We start from the raw sequence: 21,967 nt of genomic DNA on the forward strand, positions 1-21,967 counted from the left end.
GCTTTAAAACACTCTTTTCAAGGAAGCTTTTTCACTGTGCCAGGATCACAAAGGATCTCAATCTTCCTTCAGGATAGGCCATCCAGCCACACCGCCTCTGAGAGAGTGCCTATGGCTTCAGGTCTCCTGCTTCACACTGTGAGCTCTGCCCACCAAGTCCAACTAAGATAGACTCCTAGTCAGAGACTTTTACATTCTTCAGGGACTAATGCACCTCAGTGAGGATTTGCAGTGACACCAGGCAGCAGCATCAAAACAACAGGGTTTATTAGTCAACCGGAACACAGCATTGGAAGTCCTTAAGTTTGCACAGAGAAAGATTAAGACACAGACCATCTGGCTAAGCCACAGCAATCCACCAGCCAAGCTGCTGTGAACTTCATTTCAGGCTCTATCTTTCTCTGATCCTTTGTCAGTGCCATGTGAGAGAAGCCAGCCTCTTCATCCCCTGCTTGTCATCTCTCTGTCCTTTGGCCTTGAGCTGGCCTCTGCTCAGCTTCTCAGCTGAGAAATGGGGGGAAACCTCCTTCCTCTTAGTCATTGATTGTTATGTGTCAATTATCTGATCATTGGGGTTTCCCTGGTCTCTGTGGGATACTGCACTGATATGGATCACTTTCAGCAGGTTCCAGCCAGTTCCTTAATGACCCATTATATATAAATCTATCCATGCAGTTTTGGTCACCCCATCTCAAAAAAGATATTTTAGAAATGGAATGGTACAGAAAAGGACAACAAAGATCATTAGGGGCATGGAACAGCTTCCATCTGAGAAGGGTTAGAAAGACTGGGACTGCTCAGCTCAGACAAGAGACAAGTAAGGGGGGATATAATAGAGAGCTATAAAATCATGAATGGTGTGGAGAAAATGAGTAGGGAAATGTTATTTACCCCTTCACATAACACAATAAGAGAAGGTTACTCACTCTGTGCAGTAACTGAGGTTTTTTGAGATGTGTGTCCCTATGGGTGATCCATTGTAGGTGCAGCAGTGCCCTCTGTGCAAGGGATCGGAGATCTTCACCAGCAGTGTCTGTAGGACCACACACGTGCACCTCCCCGCTCTCGCAAGACGTATATATAGCACTGTGCGGTCCGACTGGCCCCTGTTTCCTTCTCTGCCGCAGAGCTTATCTTTCAGCTCCGAAGCCCAGGGGAAGAGGGCAGGTAATGGTGCACACATAGGGACACACATCTTGAAGAATCTCAGTTACTGCACAGGGTGAGTAACTTTCTCTTCTTTTTCGAGTGATGTCCTCATGGGTGCTCCATTACAAGTGACTAGAAAGAAGTGCCCCTAATTGGAAGCCTGGGGCTTTGAAGCAGCATTTACTGCAGATGATAGGACAAAGTGTCCTAGGAGAGTATCAGCTGCAGCATCAGGAGTGATGGGGGAAAGTGTCCACTGATGCCCATGTGGCTGCTTTGCAAATGTCAGCAATGGGGACATGATTAAGAAAAGCAATGGAGGTGGAGAGAGAGCGGGTGGAATGTGCTCTAATTCCAATGGGAGGTTGTCAATTGTGTAATTGGTAGGACAAATGTATACACTGCAAGATCTAAAATTAAAATTAAATTAAAATACTTGGAAAGGCATTGCTTAGAGATGGCTGTGCCCTTGGATCTTTCAGCCACTGAAAGGAATAATCGTGGCAATTTTCTGAAAGGTTTAATTCTGCCCAGGTAGAAAGCTAATTGTTGGCTGATGTCCAGGGTGTGCAGAACTGTCTCCTGTTGACTGCCATGAGGCTTCAGAAAGAAGCAAGAAAGGTGGATAGGTTGATTGAGATGGAAAGGGGATGGTTTCTTGGGTAAAAATTTAGGATGTGGATGTAGCGTAACTTTGTCTTTATGAAAGTGTGTATACGGGGGAGAGGCCATAAAGGCCCCAGTTTCGTCAACCCATTGGGCAGAGGTTATAAGTGAACAGAGATTCATGTTGCCATAGATTCTAGTCTAGTAAGGGAGTATAGGATGAGGCCATGGTCCCAGGCCAGAGTTGGGTCCTGTATGTGAGGGTAAAGATTTTGGAGGCCCTTCAGGAACTGTTTCATGAGTGGGTGTGTGAGGACGGAGTGGCTGTCTATGTGGCAGTGGAAGGTCATGATGGCTGCCAAATGCACCCAGATGGAACTGGTGGTTAATCCCAATTGTTTAAGGTGTAAAATATAGTCCAGGATAAGTGGCAGTGGAGCGCTCATTGTGTTGACCTGATGGGAGGCGCACCAGCACTGGAATCTAGTCCAGTTGCAGAGGTCAGCGCGTCTAGTTGTGTCGCGTCTGCTATTCAAGAGTATCTGTTTAACTGCTTCCGAAGAGAGGGGATTCAGGGAACAAAGCTTTAGCTCCTTTTGAAATATGTGGGTTTTGATTAACTGTTTTGAAAGTACAGAATGAGAAAATGATACCATTTCTATGAAGCATATAACCGATCCTTCTAAATAGGGAGAATGGCCATGCATGTTGTTTTTGGGAAGGGGTGTATGTCTAGTGGCTACAGCACAGCGCTGAGGGTCAGGACTCCCGGATTCTTCTCTCAGCTCTGCAGTTTACTCAGATCTCCTTTCTCTTCTCTTACCCCCTTCTGCTTCCTTTTTGCCTTTCTTGCTCTCCTACTTTTATTCCACTTGTATACTTGTTTTTTATGGGAGGCTCTTTGGCTTTTAATAGAATAGAAAAAAGTTTAAATCAGATTCCTCTGTTTAGTGGAAAAGCAGAGGAGACTCAGGCCTCCCACTGTTCCAAAGCCCTGGGTATGCTGCCCTGAGCAGCTGCGTTTTTTCAAAAGAAAAACAGTTTTTAAGAGAGAAGTGCTGTTTTATCAGTACAGTGTCTCACAGCCTTGCTCCTACTCCATTGTGGGGCTTGATTCTCCATGCCCTCAATAACCAGCTGAATTCCAAGTATTTTACTACAACTTATAACTAACACATACTTCAAAGGCCTAAAGGGCCAAACTTTCAAATCAGGCCACCTAAACTGTAGCTGTAATATTTGTTCACGCACCCACTGTACACGCAGAATGGGTAATTACATGAATGAGAGTGCCTGTTTCCATGTGCCAGTACCCATTTTTGACTTACAAATGTGATTTTTGCATGAAATTTAGGGAGCCTGTCTATAAATATGCCCCTGAAAGAGGGAAAGTCTCAGAGACACAGGAGACAGAGCCACGGGAAGTAGAAATGTAAAAGAGACTTTCAACTTTCCTTTAAAAAAAGGAAGTTTCCTCTCCTTTTGTGCCGATAGCTTTGAAATCCTGTACACAGGGCAACAGGGTTAAAAGGAACAAGCAGACTTCACTTCTGCAGCCAGATAGATGACCTAAGATGACTCCTCCCTTCCTGCCCCGAGTTTCATGTAAAGGAGTCAAATACTTTTGAGGGGTTTGTCCCAAAGGCTCATTTTCCTAGCGCCCCTCCCCTCCCCAAGTCCTCAGGCTGGCCCTTGGGTGTGACAATGGTAAATGAATAAATATTTTAAAATAGCTATTCACTTTTTAGGCCAAATTCTGTCCAAGACTTCAGTGGGGCATGATGGCTGTACATGAGGACAGAACTTGCTCCTCCCTCACACCCTGCCCATGGCTCTAATTTAAAGAAAGCATTGTCAGCCACGTATGACCACCAGAACAGGAAAATGTAACAACCTCCGATTTACAAATATCTAGACTTTGAGCTATTCCAAAGGATTTACAGAAATGGAAGGAAGCAGCTGGTGACAGTAACTAACACACCTTTATTTCCTTCATTGACAAATTTACATTAGTTACTCAATTTGTAATTCAGTTTTAAGAGGAGACCCCCGAACACTGCATATTTGAGGGATTAAGTTGTTTGTTTTTAATGATAAATTGGGAACATATGTGTCTGCTGACTCAATGGAAAAAGGATAGAGTACAAACCCCCGGCTGAGTTTCTCAGTTGTTCATAATGGGTCTGGTACTGCAGTCATTACACAGTCTTGCTAAATTCTGAATGTTATGATTGAGGGGACTGGGCCCACTCTTGTGTGTGTAACAATCAGTGGAGGAACTGCATGGCTTCATTTAAGCTGTCGTTAGATTGATTTTTGAAGGTCAGAATAGCAATGAATGTTTTGAATAGCATGCGCTAGGCAGATCCTTCCTTTTAAGGGCATCTTGGCAGTTTTTCTGTCTAAACAAAACTGTTTCAGTTATGGGATCCTCTAGCCTTAATTTCAAAGAATCCAAAGCTTGTTCCAGAGTAACCACAGAGGTCAGTTCAACATGAGAAACAATGGCATTTATTCTTGTGTGCAAAAAGATCAGTCCAGCTAATTCTTTCAGTGAAGAAAACACTGCTAATCTTGGGAAATTAATGTAACATGCCATACAACTTTGGGCAGCTCTACTGGAAGTTCCTGGATGCTGAGACAGAGTGAATGTGTCCCAGAGATGCTATGTGTCAAATTCACTTCACGTTCAACGTTCATTGTCACATTCACCATCACCTCATGCAGGAGGTATGAAAACAACCCTCTGTGCTTCAAGGCAATATTTCCAAAAGCAGAACACACAGACTGAACCCTGCCAGACATAGCGATCTAAATGGATCCCTGACTTCAATGGAGTTACACCAAAGATGAAATTGGCCCATTACTTTCACCTTGGGTGAAATCCAGACCCCACTGACATCAATGGCAAAACTCCTATGGACTTCACCGGGGCCTGGGTTTCATCACTAGTGCTTTAATGTGTTTTGCTGCAGTGTATTGGGATATACTGTGGGAAGCAGCCCACAGTAGTTGGTGTGCACTTGCCACTCTGCACTAACTCCTCGTGCTAGTGCATGCTGCAGTTCCCACACCCATAGTCCAAACTATAGGGCCATGTAGACATAGCCCAACAGTACCCTCTGGCAGTTAGGTTAAAATATTTCCAAAGTATGTTAAGATAGTGCACACGAAGACACTCTTACTGCACAGTAAGACTGTCCATGTTGGGAGTTAGTGCAGAGCAACTAGTGCACACTAGATAGTGTGTGCCAGCTACTGCAGGCTTCTTTCCTTGTGTAGATAAGCCCTTGGTTTATATTACCAGTGGTTCTTAAATGTGGCCCACAGACCACAAGGAGAGAACATGTTTGGAGAAGGTGAGGATTGGGCTGCACAATCACTGGTGAGTTGCATGGGGATTAGAACATAACAGCCATGCAATGGTCCATCTAGCCCAGTATCCTGTCTTCCGACAGTAGCCAATATCAGGTGCTTCAGAGGGAATGAACAGAACAGGTAATCATCAGGTGCTCCATCCCCTGTTGCCTCTTCCCAGCTTCTGGCAAACAGAGGCTAGGGCCACCATCCCTGCCCATCCTGGCTAATAATCATTGGTGGACCTATCCTCCATGAATTTATCTAGTTCTTTTTTAACCATGTTACTGTCTTGGCCTTCACAACATCCTTGGGCAAGGAGTTCCACAGGTTGATTGTGCGTTGTGTGAAGAAATGCTTCCTTTTGTTTGTTTTAAATCTGCTGCCCATTAATTTCATTTGGTGATCCCTACTCCTTGTGTTATGAGGAGAAACTAACACTTCTTTATTAACTTTCTCCACACCTGTCATGATTTTATAGATCTCTATCATATCCCCTGCCTCCTGTTAATAGACATGGTGATCTAAATGTATCCCTTGCTTCAGCTTTTGAGCTCCTTTGTAAAGGAGAATCTGTTTTCATTTAAAGATCAAAGTCAGTCTCTAGCCCTTCTCCTTGAGAATGTAGCCTTGAAAACCATACACTAATGTCAACCCATTGTGAAGGTTAAAAGGAATATACAACTGGGCTCCATTCCTGCAGCACGAGGATGGGGGGGATATAAAGAAAACCACCTCCCTCCCACATACACACAGAAGAGTGTAGAATAAATCAGTTAAGTTTGGGGTATATCTCCAAGAATCATCTCCTCAACACTCCCCCCATGTCCTTAGGCCATCCTGGGCATAGCACTGTGATTATCCAGGACAGAAATGAGCTATCTGCTGTTGTATTGTATGTGGGGTGGGAAGGTAGGGTGTAGGTGGCAAAAATTATTTTTGTAACTCTGCTGCTTAAAATGGTCAGCCCCCTCTGAGTGTACTCGACATCCCTGTGACTGCAACAGCCACTGCAAGGGAACTCACTCCTTGTGTTTCCAATCAGGGCCTCTAGGGTTCTCTTAAGTAATGGGGAAACAGTAGGAAAGTGCTGCTTACCCAAGCCAGGGAGAGGAGGGGAACCTCCTCCCCCAGCTGTTAGCAGAGGAATGGGAGCTCTGCTCCCAACACTGCCCCTTATTTTAACTGCTGCTTATAGGGGTGCACCACTCTGTCCCCACAATTCCAGGAGTTGGATTCCTATAGTCACTACAACCTATCTGTTTCTGGTGATGCTTACCTGTCCCACCCCCAGGGGCGGCTCTATGTTTTTTGCTACCCCAAACACGGCAGTCAGGGAGCCTTCGGCAGCATTTCTGCAGGAGGTCCGCCGGTCACTAGAAAGTATGTTTAGTGAAGGAATGGCATGAAGAAGGTGAGAAAGAAAACAGAATACATAAATTACAGTCTAGTCTAGCAGAGGGAATGTTTCCTGCAGAGAGGCAAGGTTTGTTAAGTGTCCCAATACAGAACAATAGTCTCTGGCTTTAATTCCAGACTCTCAACAGATGTTTTAGTTTATGGAACGGTCTGATTTTGAGTTTGGGGTCTTTCTAAATGGGGGCATGAGATGAAAATAGCATTGTGGTCTTGATGGAGTTTTCAACCCTCTAACAAGATTTAGTAAAGATATTTGCTTGAGTTCAATCAGTTTTATTATATAGCCCAGCTTTAAAGTTCGAGAAGCATAGTACTTACAGATGAGGAAGACCTAACTTAGTGGCTGGACTAAAGGCACATTCAATATATTTAAACCAATACAACACAGACTCCAGTCCATCTCTCTACTCTATTCACCAGTACTACCACCCAGTATCATGTGCTATTCTTTTGTGAATAGTGGATCTAGAAGTGTTCAGTGAAACAGGGGCTGAGCACTCAAGAGGAGCAGGAGTTGGTGTGTGCCTATTGCTAACCTGTACAGAGACAGCGAGGCCTGCAGATGCCTGGAAGGCAGTGCTTGTGTTGCCAGAGGCTGATGGTTTCAGGGTATTGATCCACAGCAGGTACAGACAAGACTTTCTCACAGTACTGGCAGGGGCGGCTCTAGGATTTCCACCGCCCCAAGCAGGGCGGCACGCCGCGGGGGGCGCTCTAGCGGTCGCTGGCCCCGCGGCTCTGGTAGACCTCCTGCAGACGTGCCTGTGGAGGGTCCGCTGGCCCCGCGGCTCCAGTGGACCTCCCGCAGACACGCCTGCGGATGCTCCACCGGAGCCGCGGGACCAGCGGCCCCTCCGCAGGCACGTCTGCGGGAGGTCTACCGGAGCCGCAGTCCCTGCGGGAGGTCCGCCGGGCCCGCCTGCTGCCCTCCCACGGGACGCCGCCCCAAGCACGCGCTTGGCGTGCTGGGGTCTGGAGCCGGCCCTGAGTACCGGCAGGTGGTGGTGAGGTGCCCTGGGAATTGTCACAGTGGAATAGTCAGCAGGATTTACACCCAGTTTTCTGGTTAGGATCATGCTCCATGCACTGAAATACCAGATAATATAGTTACTCAGCAATTCACAAGTGAGAAGTTTGGGAACAGGTAAAGGAAAGGTTACAGTCTATTGTCTTGTGTTTATTTCTAATGGGGAATTGAGCAGCAGAAAAGGCAGGATGAGCAAAGAAGCATCTGTCAAGTATGCCAAAAAGCAGCTGGAAGAGTTGTGTACAGAGTGCTGCTTACCTACTAGCAGAAGAAAAAAAGTGGAAGACTTAAAGCCCTACTAGTGGATTATGACAAGTGACAAAAAGGACAACTGGATTCCCCGAAAATGCCTAAAAATTTAAGGCATGTCTTCACTACCAACATTAAAGTGCTGTTGCAGCAGCACTTTAACATGGCTGTGTAGTTGTGGCACCAGCGTGGGGAGAGCTCTCCCCATGCTGTAAAAAACACACCCACACGAGGGGAGTAGCTCCTAGCGCTCGTGCACTGTCTACACTGCCACTTTACAGCGGTGAAAGTGGCATTGCTCAGGGGTGTGGTTTTTTGAGAGAAAGTTTCAGTGCTGTAAAGTGGCAGTGTAGACAAGGCCTCAGAAAATCAGCAAGGCACAGCCAACAGGAAAACTGCCCTGCAGAAAGAGCTGGCCGGACTGGAGATGGACAAGTGGGAAAGGAATGAGAGCACCAGAGTTGGGGAGCTGCAGAGAGAGACAAAGAGCAAGAAGTAGAGAGAGCTGCCCTAGAAGCAACCCACCAGAGAGCACTGGTGCTAGAAGACAAAAAGGGCGAAGCCTGAGAAGTAAAAGCCCTAGGAAAGGAAAGAGGCAGCCCACCCTGAACATATCAGACCTACAAAAACTGATTCTTTAGCACACACGTAACACTCACTGGCGCAAGCTGGTGCCCAGGTTACAGAGGGACCAACTGCATTGAAGAATATCTAACCAACTTTGAAAATATAGTGCAACACCGACAGACCTCGGTTGTCATCGGGTGGGATTGAAACTGGGGTCTCTGGAGCTTAGTGTACGAGTCTCCACAGCATGAGCTAAAAGCCAACTGGCTGTTAGCTAAGGCTGTAGAGCAGACTCATTTTCTCTCTCTAAGTGGTCTCAGTGCCACTAGATGGGACACACCACCACACCCAGAAGGCGTGTGGGTTACATATGCACTATACATAAAATCCCTGATGAACAGAGAATGACTTTCCTACTTCCTAAATTGACTAGTAAATCTTTACAAGTATTTAATATGGATGCTGGTGAGGCTATGACATATGTTCAGTTCAAAGAGTCTGTGTTAAAAAGGTTTCAGATTACTCCAGAATCATATTGCCTCAAATTCAGAAACCTCAAAAAAGTTAAGTCACAGCAAATATGTGCCTAAGATGGTGGATTATTAGAGAAAATGGATAAAGAGTAGAGGGGCAGAAGCCCATAACAAGTTGGGAGACCTGATTGCTCAGGAGCAGTTCTTTGAGGTCTGCGCTGAGGAAGTGCGAGCCACTGTATGGGAGAAAACTCCAACATCCGTGGAAGCAGTTGCTGAAGTGGGTGACTCGTACATACAGGTAAGACTATTCAGGGTCTGCAACTCTAAAGGAAAAGGCAAAAACCTGGGATAAAAGTGGGTTCCCAGTTTGTCCCTGGGAATAAGGGAGCGAAGTCCACACCACCCCAGTAATGGTCTCCTCCTCATAGCCCGCCCCTAACTATTGGGCCACAGCCCAAAAAGAGGCCCCCAAAAGGGTTACTCATGTGGGTCTCTTGATCACATGAAAGGCAATGCCCCAAGTGTGGGGGATCCACATTCACTCCCCAGTCTGATCAGGTTAATGCAGCTACACTGGAGCCAGACTTCAGTGGTGGTAGAGGGAGCCCTAGTTAACTTTGTCAGGTCTGACCTTCTGGAAATAGACAAAGTTTACAAAAAATGACCAAAATAAATGGTAGTGTGTAGCAGCTGTGATGAGAAACTGGCGCTCAGATTTCCCTTGTCCAGTGGGATAGGATTCAGGAGAGCTCTACCCTCCTTGGGGAGGAGTTGAAACTACTAACTTTAAGACAGTTTAAAACCATGGTGCCTTTGGCCTGCATCAATTGGAATGGGAAGGTTTAAGGGGTACTTTGAAAGTAGGAGTTCTTAAGAATTTACCAGCTGATGTTCTGGTTGGGAATGACAATACCACTGCCCAAGGTTGTTAATATGGTGACCTTTAGTAAAGTGAAATATATCCCTCATTCAGAGGCAACCTCCAAGGTGGGAAAAGCAGCTGAGGAATGGAGGAGAAACCTCTGCACCCTTGTCAGCAGAGAGGGGCAATGTGTCTCAAGGGAAGAGTGTGGGGGATTCTTACCCCCTGCCTGCACCAGATCTCCAGGCAAGCAGAAGCCAAATGGAGTTTGCTGCAGAACAGAGGACAGATCTAGAAAGCATAAAGACAGCCAGTCTCAGTAATGCCCCATATAAAGAGACCAGGGGAAAGTTCTTTACAAAAAGGGAAGGCTATATAGGGAGACCCCAGTGGGGGGGAAAAAAAAAAAAAGCCTGGGGAACCTATAAGCCATTGACAGATCTCTCAAAACATTGTGCAGTTAATGTTACTAGCCCAAGACTATGCTTTTGCAGGCCACCTGGGAACACAGACATATGAAAAATTAAAGAAAAATTGTTATTGGCCCAATATCCAAAATGAGGTAAAGGATTACTGCAGAACTTGTGACTTACGTCAGAAGTGGAAAAAGGCTGTAAGGTGCTGCAAGACTCCCTTGCCAATAATCAAGGAAGTGTTTTATAGGGCTACCATGGACATGATAGGCTCACTAGCTAAGCCTACACAGAGGAAAAATTATATTGGTGGCAGTGGATTTCACGACTAGGTATCTGGAGGCAGTTGCTCTGCTTAAGAATATAGAGGCTGAAACAATTGCTAAGGCCCTGTTCACTGTATGCAGCCAAGTAGGTTTTCCAAAAGGAGATTTTAATCACATTTGTTGGTCAAATTTCACATCCCAGCTATTTAGTGGGCAATGGAGGATGTGTGGGGTGAAACAACTGTGATCTGCCCCCAAATCTCACCAGAGAATCCTGGGAGGATGGCTGTGAGAAAGAGGGGGACCCAGTGGCTTAATATATGCAGATGTTTAGAGAAGATTTAAAAAATGGTAACGGCTCAGCAAAACCTCACAAAAAGCCACGCTGCTCAAAGTATGGTATGACCACAGTACCTGTAAGCAATGATTTGATGTGGGTGACTTGGTGCCAGTGTTTGTAAAAAAAAAAAAGGGACAAAATGCACACCTCATGGGAGGGGCCTTTTGAGGTTCTGGAAAGGGTTAACAATGTTATCTACAATATACAAAGGCCCAACAACAAGGCTGCAACACAGACTGTGCATGTAAACAGGTTAAAAGCATATCACAATCGAGAAGCCATCGTAAACATGATATGCTGTGCAGAGGAGGATTCGCAGACTGCAGCGCCCATTGATTGGACAGCTGAATGCCACAGTGACACGTCACTAGAAAGCATTGTGGTACATGAAGAGTTATACTCATAATCCCGCTGAAAAGGCAGAGGTTGTTGCTGTCCCCCTGGTGAGTATTTTCCAACAGACCAGGTCTGACCTATAAAATGGTCCACAAGATAAACACTGTGGGGCCACAACCTGCCCCCAGCAGAGCATATCGGACCACTGGAAAGACGCAGGAGCAAATCTGAAAGGAGATAAAAGCGTGCTGGACATGAGGATAATTAAAGGACTAAAGAGCCCTGGGCTTCTCCAGTTATAGTGCTCCAAAAAGAATGGGACCATAAGGTTTTGGTGTTGATTACAGAAGCTTAACGCTGTCACATTTCATGATTCATACCCTAGACCCAGAATTGATGATGTTGGACACTCTAGGTCGGACAAGATATCCGAACACCCTAGACCTAACAAAAGGGTATTGGCAGATCTCCTTAGACTGTGAAGAGCAGAAATAAATCTGCCTTCATTACTGATTCAGGATGTTCTGAGTTCAAAGTGTTCCCTTTTGGATTAATTAATGCAGGAGCCACATTTCAGAGGCTTGTTAATCGGGTGTTAACTGGATTGCAGGACTTGTCTCTGGCCTACATTAATTATATTGCAATTTTCAGCAATTCCTAGTCAGACCACAAAAATCACTTGGGAATTGTGCTGATCAGATTCAAAGATACAGGGCTCACAGTAAGAGTGTCCAAGTGTAAAACAGGCAATAAGAGTCCCTTATCTAGCTCACTGGGTAAGAAGAGGCCGGATTTCCCCAGACCCCTTAAAGGTGGAATCCACTGTTAACTGGCCTGTACTCCAAACCAAAGAACAAGTCCAGTCTTTTATAGGCTTGGCTACCTATTTCTGCCAGTTTGTAAGTGGTTTCAGTAACATTTTATCTACTATCAGGTTTATGCAAAAAGACAAAACCCAATAAAGTAGTGTGGATGGCAGCTTGTCAGAAAGACCTTGATGAGGTAAAGAAAATTCCATCAGGAAAGTCTATTCTGCTCAGTCCAGATTTTGACAAGATGTTTGATCTGTGCACTGGTGCATCGGGCACAGGTCTAAGAGCAGTACTGATGTTCTTGCAAATAGGTGAAAGTAAGTATCCCGCTGCTTTAAGAAAAAACTGACGCCCAGAAAACAGAACTATTCTTTCATAGAAGAATGTTATGCAATTGTGTTAAGCAGGGAATTCATTGTCCTGAAAGGCCACTCGCCATTGATATGGCTACACAGGACAAAAGGTACTAACTCAAAACTGCTACTTTGGAGCATTGTTCTCCAAGTGCACATCACCAAAAATTCGATGTATTATTTCACCAGAAGTGAAATGCCTGCAAGCTGCATGGAAATTTTAAAAAAACACCATAATAGAGGCTCAAATTAAATTGCATAGTAAGAGGACTGTAGCAGAACAGAAGCACTCTTTCACACATTGAACTAAAATAGAATGGACACTGCATCATCTACTGCAGGAATTTCCACTGCCCATAGCTGTGAAATTGGAGTCTCAAGGACATTAAGGCTTAATAAACATTCATGATAACCAGTCAAACAGAATACAGAACACACAGCACTTGCATCACCAGGGCTCTATTGTTATAATTGTATAATTTAGAACTTCTTCATTTGCTAAAACATTAAAAGCAATAATAAAAATATATAAACAAGTGAAAAAACCATGGCATTAAGGGGTATACATTTTGAACTTGGACACATTGTGTGCTATTAAACTAATAATTTGATTAGGCTACTCAATATTGCAACAGTTGATTCCAGTGCTTAGCTGAAGAAATTATCTTTATTAGGAATTAATTTGTAGGGAAGTTCTCCTGTGCAAACCCACACATTCTAGCTTTAACAGCATTACACATCTGCAATGTCTGTCTCAGAATCAGCAAGAAAACATGCTTTATCTCTCACAAACAGGTGCTACGTATAGCCAACAGGAGTCTACCATATGCTTTAAAAAACATTAATGAAGGGTTAGATTGTCCCAGAAAGGCATCTATCTGAATAGGGTGTGTGCCCCAGGAGAAGTGCAGTCCCTTCTTGAGCTCTTCAACATCATTAAGGATTGTCCAGCCTGCTCCCATATCTCCCAAACCCTTTGGGACACTGCACATCCCTAGGGCACAGGAAGGAAACTGCACATTCCTATGCTCTCCTGAGTGCAGAGCCGGCTACTGTCTCTGTTCTTTGCAAAGGGAACTGTTATGCATCAGTCCTTGGCAGAGCACCCCATTTTAAGAACTACATGCAGAAATGGATGATTTTAGATTAAGCCTTTACCCTAAGACATTAGTGCAACATGATGCACAGAATGAAGACTGCTATTTTTGAATGGCATCAATTGTGAAATGAAACTCCGTGGGTAAGAAAAGTCAGCAGATCATTCACCCGCCCCCCGGGTGGCAGGGTTCTTCCTCCCCAGAGAAGTGCCCATGGTGCCTGGCGTTCAGCCTGCAGCTTAAGGCAGGCTCCACACTGTTGCAAGGGGGCTGCATCTTGCCAGAGCCCATGGCCATCTTGCAGCCCTCTAGCCACTTCTGGCTCACTGGGGGCACCATTTCAGATGTGGAGGGGGGGCGCATTTTTAACTGTGATTCCAGGGGCTACTTAGGCACCTGAAAACTCTGGGGTATTTTTTTGCAGATAATAATTTCTAAGTTATCTGTTGATTTCACCTTACCCACAAAGGTATTTCCATCAATAATAATTGAAATTTACAGATCGGGAAAGCAAGAAAAATGCTGCTTGAGAACTTGCTAGAGTCAAAATCCAGTGATTTAGACTTCTGAATTAGGCTGGTTAGTGACAAGTGAATGAATAGTTAAATCAACAAATCATTTCTGGGTTTTAGGATATTTTGTAAATCTTGACATAGGATATTGACACGTCGTGGCTTTTGCAGTGTTGTTGTAGCCATGTTGGTACCAGGATATGAGAGCCACAAGGTGGGTGAGGTAATACCTTTTATTGGACCAAGTTCTGTTGGTGAAAGAGAGAAGCTTTGGAGCGCCACAGAGCTCTTCTCCGGGTCTGTGAGCCCGTGAGCTTTGTGGAACTCAAAAGCTTGTCTTTCACCAACTATGGTTGGGCCAAAAAAAGATATTACCTGACCCACCTTGTCTCCCTCAGTTTGTGTTTTAACAGCTTTAAAGCTTGAACTGTGAAAATTTAAAATTAAAAATACAAAAAAGTGTAACAAAAATCAATATTACCCAAAGTTATAAAAAAATAAAAGTTGAATTCTACCAAGCCTATTTATAAGCCACCAGAGCAGCAGGGTTGAAGCATGTGTGGGAGGGCGGAATCTATTCCCACTAGAGAGAGATCTCAATTTAAGAGCCTGATACTTTAAGTCACAATCACGCATTGTCCTCACAGTAACAGCAGGAACCCCATCGACTTCCAGAGGATGAGCAAGGCTTGCAGGATATGGGATTAAGTCAGCGATGACAATAAAGAAAAGAGTTTCTTTATTCTTGATGCAGTATAGAAATGTGCACAATGCTTCGTTCAATAGCTCAGACAAGGCCCCCCTGTCCCAAGGAATTTCAGTATACTGGTGGAAACAAACAGTTTAAAAAATAAAGTCTGAGGGCGGGGATAGGCAATTGGGGATTGAAAGAAAGGGAGATCACAGCAGGCAGGTACCACCTACTTAATGGTTAATCTGCCATTAAAACTCCAGAGCCACAGTGCTGGGAACATCCCCCCTGGAACAGGGCATAGTACAGTGAGTCAGCATGCTACTCTCTACCTACCTGGCCCCCATTCCTGCTCCTGTTCAGATGGGGGCACCCCTGCTCTGGAGGAGTTACCTGGCTTGTCCAGCTGCCCCCTGCAGTTTGGGTCCATCCACCCTCTCCAGCACTACATGTCTGAATGCTGCTCACCTGCCTGGCTGCCTCTAAGTCCAGCTGGCTCTCGGCAGGTCAGGTGGGCATGGGACTTGGGAGGTACCAAACTCACAGCTCTGCACAGTGCCCTGAGCAGTGGCCCAGCCCACCCACCCTTAAGGCCCGCTCTGTCTATTAGCATTATAACAATTGCTAATGAAGAGATGGTGGAAATTCAGAAGGAAATTAACAGGAAGAAGTAAAAACAGTGTGTGTGTGTGGGGGGGAGGGTGTCTGTCAGTCCATTCTGGTGGAGAGACACACCCTAGCATCCTTCACTAAGGAAGAAACAAATTCACTGTTATTTTACATGACAAAGGGATCTCAGCCAGGCTTTTTTGAAAACACTGGGGAAGGAAAACCTTCTAAGAGATAGATGAATGCCTTGTTGGTTAAGTTTTGTCTCCAGAAAGCATGATATTATTTTATGTGTAACATTTGTTTCCAATACTCTATTACTTGAATCTCTGTTAATAAGCTATATGCCTATAGTGACAACAAGAATAAGTTATGTGCTGTGTGTTAAGTGGAGATACTGAGTTACATTTTACAAGTCGGTATGTACTGTTCCTCTGGGAGTAGCAAATCTAATAGTTCTGTGAGTGTTCAGTCAAACAGGGGCTGAGTACTCCAGAGAGATGCTTGGAAGACCCGAGTGTTGATGTGTGCCTATTGCTAACCTGCAGAGATAGAATGAGGCCCACAGAGGCCTGGAAGGTAGTACATGTGTTGCCAGAGGCTGGTGGTTTCAGGGAGCCAATCCACAGCAGGTACATACAAGAGTTTGTCACGCTAAGGGCAGGTGATGGGATACTAGATGTGGAGAGCTCTGAGTTACTACAGAGATTCTTTCCCAGGTGTCTGGCTGGTGGGACATGCCCACATGCTCAGGGTCTAACTGATCACCATATTTGGGGTTGGGAAAGAATTTTCCCCTGGGTCAGATTGGCAGAAACCCTGGTTTTTATCCTTCCTATGCAGCCTGGGACATGGGTCACTGACAGGTTTAAACTAGTATAAATGGTTTAAACTAGTGTAAATTCTCTATAACTTGAAGTCTTTAAACCATGGTTTGAGGACTTCAGTATCTCAGCTAGAGGTTGGGGCCTATTACAGGAGCAGGTGGGTAAGGTTCTATAGCCTGCAACATGCAGGAGGTCAGACTACATGATCATGATGGTCCTTTCTGACCTTAAAGTCTGTGAGGTGGTGGGGGAGGTGCCTCAAAACCCTGTGTACCCCTGGTGGGGGCCATTTACTGGCTGGAGTAAGTCCTACAGGCTGCACAGCCCCAGTGGTATGGTTGCGGGGATGAAGGGAATCAGAGGAACTGAACAGACAGTCACTGAGCTTTAAAATTCCACTTGCCCTGAAGGGTACATTCCACTGAACTGCACTGAGCTCCTGTTAAAAAGGCAGCCCCTTTCTGCAAGGCAGGTGGCATTCTCAGGCCTGAGGGCTGTTGGGAGTAGTGTAGTACAGGAGGAGGAGAGCCTCGCTTGCATGAGCCCCTCTCTCTGGGCAACTCTAATGCTGGCTGCCATGCAGTCTTGAAGAAGAAGTGTGGTTGTGGCTTGTGGAGCAGGTTGCTCTTTCCCCAACCCGTTGCAGAGTCAATATCCACAACTTGCACAGCTCAGAGGGCTACTGATTGTTCTGAATTCACACCCACATTTTCATAGAATTTCAGCTTGAAAAGAAAGAATCAATCACATCACCACAAGTGGGAGGACTGTAGAATTTATACACTGCCATTAATAGCTTGTTTTGTGCACTTGGCAGGCAGACAAATGATGTTTCATAGACATCCAAATAATGTTAACTGGAGACTCTCACCTACGCAGAACAGGTTTGTGTGCAACAGCTGACAAACACTTATTCTCATTCTACAATGTGCAGTCTCTTCCCGGATTGCATACAGCACACTGTCCACATACCAAGACCACACAGTAGGTTAGTAACTTTGATTTTTTTTTTAAAGGCTATCATGTCAGCTAATATCAAATGACTTTTTTGCTGGAAAATATTAGGAATTTCCTTAACTTTGCAAGGGTGTGACCCTGAAGCAAAATGATTTAATATTTACAAAATCTTTTGCAGAACATTTTTCAGGAAACCACAGCAGCAAAGCTTAAGTGAATTTATGAAATGATGTTGGAATCTTTCATGTGAAAAAACCTCTCAATTTTTGCATTGGGCTGATGGAATGAAAGATTGAAGCTAAATATGTAGAACTATGTCTACAGATGAAAGACAATTAAATTAGTGCCCAAAGCTGACAAAAATAGACTTTTTAGAAATAATTTTGGTCAGATGTGTGTATCTTGGATTTAAAAAAAACCTGTCAGTAAACTTTCTAAGAGCAATGTTAAGTTCATAAATGTCATGGTGCCTTATTCTTGTGTTACAAGGCAGAACATATAAACAGATTTAGCAGCAGCAGATTTTTAATGTAATCATATGTGGTCTAATGAAAACAAATCTACATTTTCCAAAGGCACCACATTTTTGTTCCTTTGATTAAATGCTTTCAAATAAATCAGAACAGCAAAACAGAACCAGTTACATCTTACCTTACTTTGGAGCAGATTATATCAAATTTTCCACAACGACGATATGCTTCCTTGGGTTTGTCCCATAAATTTTGCAACTTCAATCAAATAGATGCAGGTTGGTGGTTCAAAGTCTTTCAGAGAAAAAAAGTAAAATGCCTTAATGACAAATAATGCACTTCTCTGAACATGAAAAGTTATTTAAAGCTTGAGTCTCTTGTATTAAGCCTTGCAACTGTCTTTCTCAGCTAAACAAATTCCCACCCCTTTTCTCGGACACTTGCCAACTCCTCTAATTTAAAGCGACTGTCAGGCTTGCTATAAAACTGCCATTTTTATAGCAAGAGCTCAGTATAGAGGAATGAGCAAGTGCGAACTCCAGGCTGAAGCAGCATGACCTATAGTTCTACCAGCGAGTATAGACTCCCCAGGTAATGTGATATAGTATTTGGAAAAACATTTAGGACCAAGTTTACACAGAAGACATGGGGAAGGGACAAGACTCAAGCTGTTCCTAGCGCACACTCCCCTTAATATGGGATTTGGGAGAAGGAGTATTGGCCTCAAAGTGAAGGGAGAATGCATGGCCTTGAATACACACTGAATGCAAGGATCCACAGTAGTGGCCTAATCCAAAGACCACTGAAGTCAATCAAAAGACTTCCATTGACTTCAGTTGGCTTGGGAGTGGGCCCTGAATCCTTGCCTGTCCTGATCTCAGAATATCTACTTTCTGTGGATTTCCTAATCCTCTATGCTTTTTTCCTGGGCTTCCCACACTTCTCCCAGCAGCATGGCTGTCTTATTGATTGTATTGTTGATCCAGTGTTATGTACACCCACCCCAGGAAGGGGAAACGTACAAGTCCTGAATTGGATTTTACTGCTGCTCACTTGTCTGAATGTCTCTCTGCGGGAATATTGATGGGTTTCACCAGGGAGCCTGATACACTCATTACAGGTGGCTTTGCCTTCTGAGATCCTGCAGAGCCCTAGCCACAAAAGCCAAGATTTTCAAAAGTGTCCACTAACTTGGGGTATCTCTATTCTGAGTTGCTCAAATTAAGACATCCTAAAAATAGAGGCACCCAGAGTTTGTGAAAGTTAGGCCACAGTGTTTATGCAGAAAGGGCCACAGACTCAGATGGAAGGGTAAGCAATTTCCTGAAGATCTAACACATTCTTGGGAACGTCATTTGAGCAGTTTTGGGGGAATTAGCGTGTATTTGTCTCCATAGCATAGAACATGCTTACAAATACGAGTTAACTTTGTGGAATGATTTTGAAAAAATGGATGCTCAGGCCTATATTTTCAAATGTGATTGAAGATTTTTTGGGAGCTTCAATTTGGGGGAACCTCACTTCCAACTCCTTAAAGGAGCCTGATTTTCAAGGGGGAAATGCTCATAAAAGTTTTCTGAAAATGGAGTCCATTTAAGGTGTGCCTCAAGTTGGTCACCCAAAGCCACTTTTGAAAAAAAATTAGGCCCCCTTGAGTGCTGTTGAAGAGGCATGCAGTTTATTATAAACTGAATTAGTATACGTCAATGTTAATTTTTTCTTGCAAAACTATAACATTAACAAGCGCTTGTCTAGAGAAAGAATGTATTACTGAAATTTACAATTGTTGCTGAAAGATGTAATGCAAAGGTCTCTGATACCTAACCAGCCAAAACCAAGATATCAATTGTAAGAAGTTTATAGAGGATTGTTACTTTTTTAGAACATGCCCAGATTTAGTTGCAATTTTCATGAATTGAAATACTACATGTTTGATATTTTAATTTATAGTTCGAGAAATATGCTCTGTTTTGGATGAAGACTAGGATATAAGATGCCGCCAGTGAGGAGAGAAAAGGTTTAAGGAAAACTAAACTTTAGTATTTGCTAATGGAATCCTTTGTCAATACTAAATTATATTAGTCAGGCTATAGCACACTGTTAAATAAATTAGATTATTATATGAAAGCTCTGGTGTTTGTTATGAATGAGTCTCATTGTCCCCAAAGTATGGTTAGAGTATTTTTTTTTGTTTTGTGAACCTGCTGGCACACTTTACTTCGTTGAGTAGTGTCACCACAATTCAACAACTCTTTGAAACCAGTGGAAGATACAAATGCTAATCCATACTGTCTGCTTCAGTGTATCAAGTCAGTCCAAAAAAAAAAAGTCTGACATTTGTGTAGCTTAAGCCTCACTTTGGAATGAGATGCCAGACTCTACTATTGTGTCAGGTATCTAACTGCGGTGCTTACCTGAATTAGCTGAAAGGCCCACCTTAAAGTGGCATCCCTTCTATTGGCCCACAACCCAAGCAACCAGTGGTGTAGCCAGGGTCTAAGTGCAGGGGAAGCAAACATAAAAAAGGCGCCCCCCCACTTAGCCACGCCCTCCTTGGCTCCTCCTCCAGCCGCTCCATGCCCCCCCCCTTTGGCTCCTCTGGCTGCGCCGCGTCCCCCCCCCCCCCTTGGCTCCTCCGGCCACGCTGCGGCCATGCTGCGCCCCCCCCAGACACCCCGCTCATTGGGTCTGCGCTTACCTGGCTGCCCAGGTGCCTCTGATGAGCTACCTCCTCCTCCCCCACAGCACTAGGCCACCCAGCTCCTGCTGAGTCCGGTCTCCCACGGGGAACGGAGACCAAGCCCCGCCCACTCGCCAGGGGCAGAATGCAACGCCCCGCATGCCGCCTGTTTACAAGGGTGGCAAACAACACCAAAGTGCATCTTTACCTTGAGGTGCCTGCCCTCTGGCCATCCTGCGCTGGCGGGAGAGCGGGAATGGGGAGGAGAGGGAGGCAGCTGCAGCTAATCCCCTGTTTGTGGCCAGGCTTCCCGCAGCAGCCGTGCGGGGCGCGTTTGCCCCACGTGGCAGTGCACAGCCCTCCTGGTCAGGCACAGGCGGCTGCACTGGAGTCCTGCAATACGCGGCTCTGGCTGCGCCCGTGGAGAGGAGCTGGGAGGGAGACTCGCCGCTCGCACACCCCCACCTGTGTGCACACGTTAGTGCTGCTGGGGAGAAGGGGAGGAGGCTGGAGCCCCACGCTCCCTCACCCACCCACCACAGCGGTTGCTGCAGCCCTCGCTGCTGCTGGCCCCTGCACCCATGAAGCAGCAGGTACATCCCCCTGTGGGCGGCACTGCTCAGGGAGCACTTTGCACCCCACCACCTGGGGAGCTGGAGCAGCAGCAGCACCTGTGCCTGGGAAGTGGCAGCACCTCCTTCTGTCCCTCACTTTCTTCTCCCACGCTCCGAGCCGGGCGCCCCGCTGCAGCCCCTCCATGCTGCAAAGCTGCGGGCACTCTGCCTAGTGCTGGAACGTCTTGAGCTGCCGCCACAGCAGCTTCCCCGCTCCCGCTGCCAAGCCGCACCGTGCAGGGACCCAGCGCTCCGGCAGCTCCCAGACACCCCGCTCAGGCACCACTTTTGAAAAATGTGCCGAGGGGAAGCAGCTGCTTCCTCTGCACCCTGCTAGCTATGCTACTGCAAACAACCCTGTTTCCCTCCCCAATTCTCATCTCCAGTTTCCCCTATTTTGATTATTTTCAGTGGTGTGACAAAGCTCTGTCCTTGTCTCCCTGGGTCCTGCATTTCCTGATAGATTTCACTAGCCTCAGAGGCTCACTGTGACCCTCCACTTAACCCTTCTCTCTCTCTAGAGACAAGAGTCACAATCTACTTAGCCATTTTCCTCATAAGCCAGTAAGGGAGGTGAGGAGAAGCTATCCTCCCTTGCACAGTCTCAGTTGTCTCCCAGTCTCAGTGATTAATCAGGGGAGCAAAGGGGGAAGCCCAGGCCCACCCTCTACTCCAGGCTCCAGCCCAGGGACCCTAATAGCATCAGCTATGGTAGCTGACCTTTTAGGAACAGGGCACATACAATTCCCTGGGCTACTTCCCCAGAGCAGCCCCCATTTCCTCAAGCTCCACTTCACCCTTACCTCAGGGCCTCCTTCCTTGTGCCTGATATGGTGTATACAGCTCAGTCTCTCAGAGAGCACAACTTCTCACAGCTCCTGATGTGCACCCACCTGACTAACTGGGAGGCTTTTAACTAGTTTCAGCCAGCCCCTGATTGGCTTCAGGTGTCCCAATCAACCAAGCATCCTCCCTGCCTTCTGGAAAGCTCTTAATTGACCCCAGGTGTCTTAATTGACCTGGAGCAGCTGCCATTTACGTATCACAGTACCAGGGATTCGTTTAACCTGTGGCTAATATATCTATCTCCACTACTTTTCTATTGCCATCTGGCCTTGCCCCGTCACAGTGGGTTTAGGGAAACTTGAGATGCCTTTCCCCCTTCCCAACTGATCCTCCTTAGGAGGAGAGGAGGAAACTTAAGGTCTTTTTACTGACATGCAAAAGAGCATGTGATCTAATGATCTACACACTAGACTGGACTCCAGCAAGTTCCTA

At 45.5% G+C, this 21,967-nt stretch overlaps 1 protein-coding gene across 1 annotated transcript in view; it reads right to left on the minus strand.

Annotated features, from left to right (window-relative positions):
- C1QTNF7 (C1q and TNF related 7) overlaps positions 1–21,568 on the minus strand; it is a 103,100-nt gene extending 81,532 nt beyond the window's left edge. Inside the window, exons 1-2 of the mRNA XM_039542720.1 lie at positions 21,493–21,568; positions 17,577–17,689 (exon numbers count right to left, since the gene is read on the minus strand). The gene's annotated coding sequence lies outside the window, so the exon portion shown is untranslated. The remainder of the gene's footprint in view (positions 1–17,576; positions 17,690–21,492) is intronic.
- Between the last annotated feature and the right edge of the window lie 399 nt (positions 21,569–21,967).

This window comes from Mauremys reevesii, linkage group 5, assembly GCF_016161935.1.
Source record: "Mauremys reevesii isolate NIE-2019 linkage group 5, ASM1616193v1, whole genome shotgun sequence".
Taxonomy (NCBI): Eukaryota; Metazoa; Chordata; order Testudines; family Geoemydidae; genus Mauremys; species Mauremys reevesii.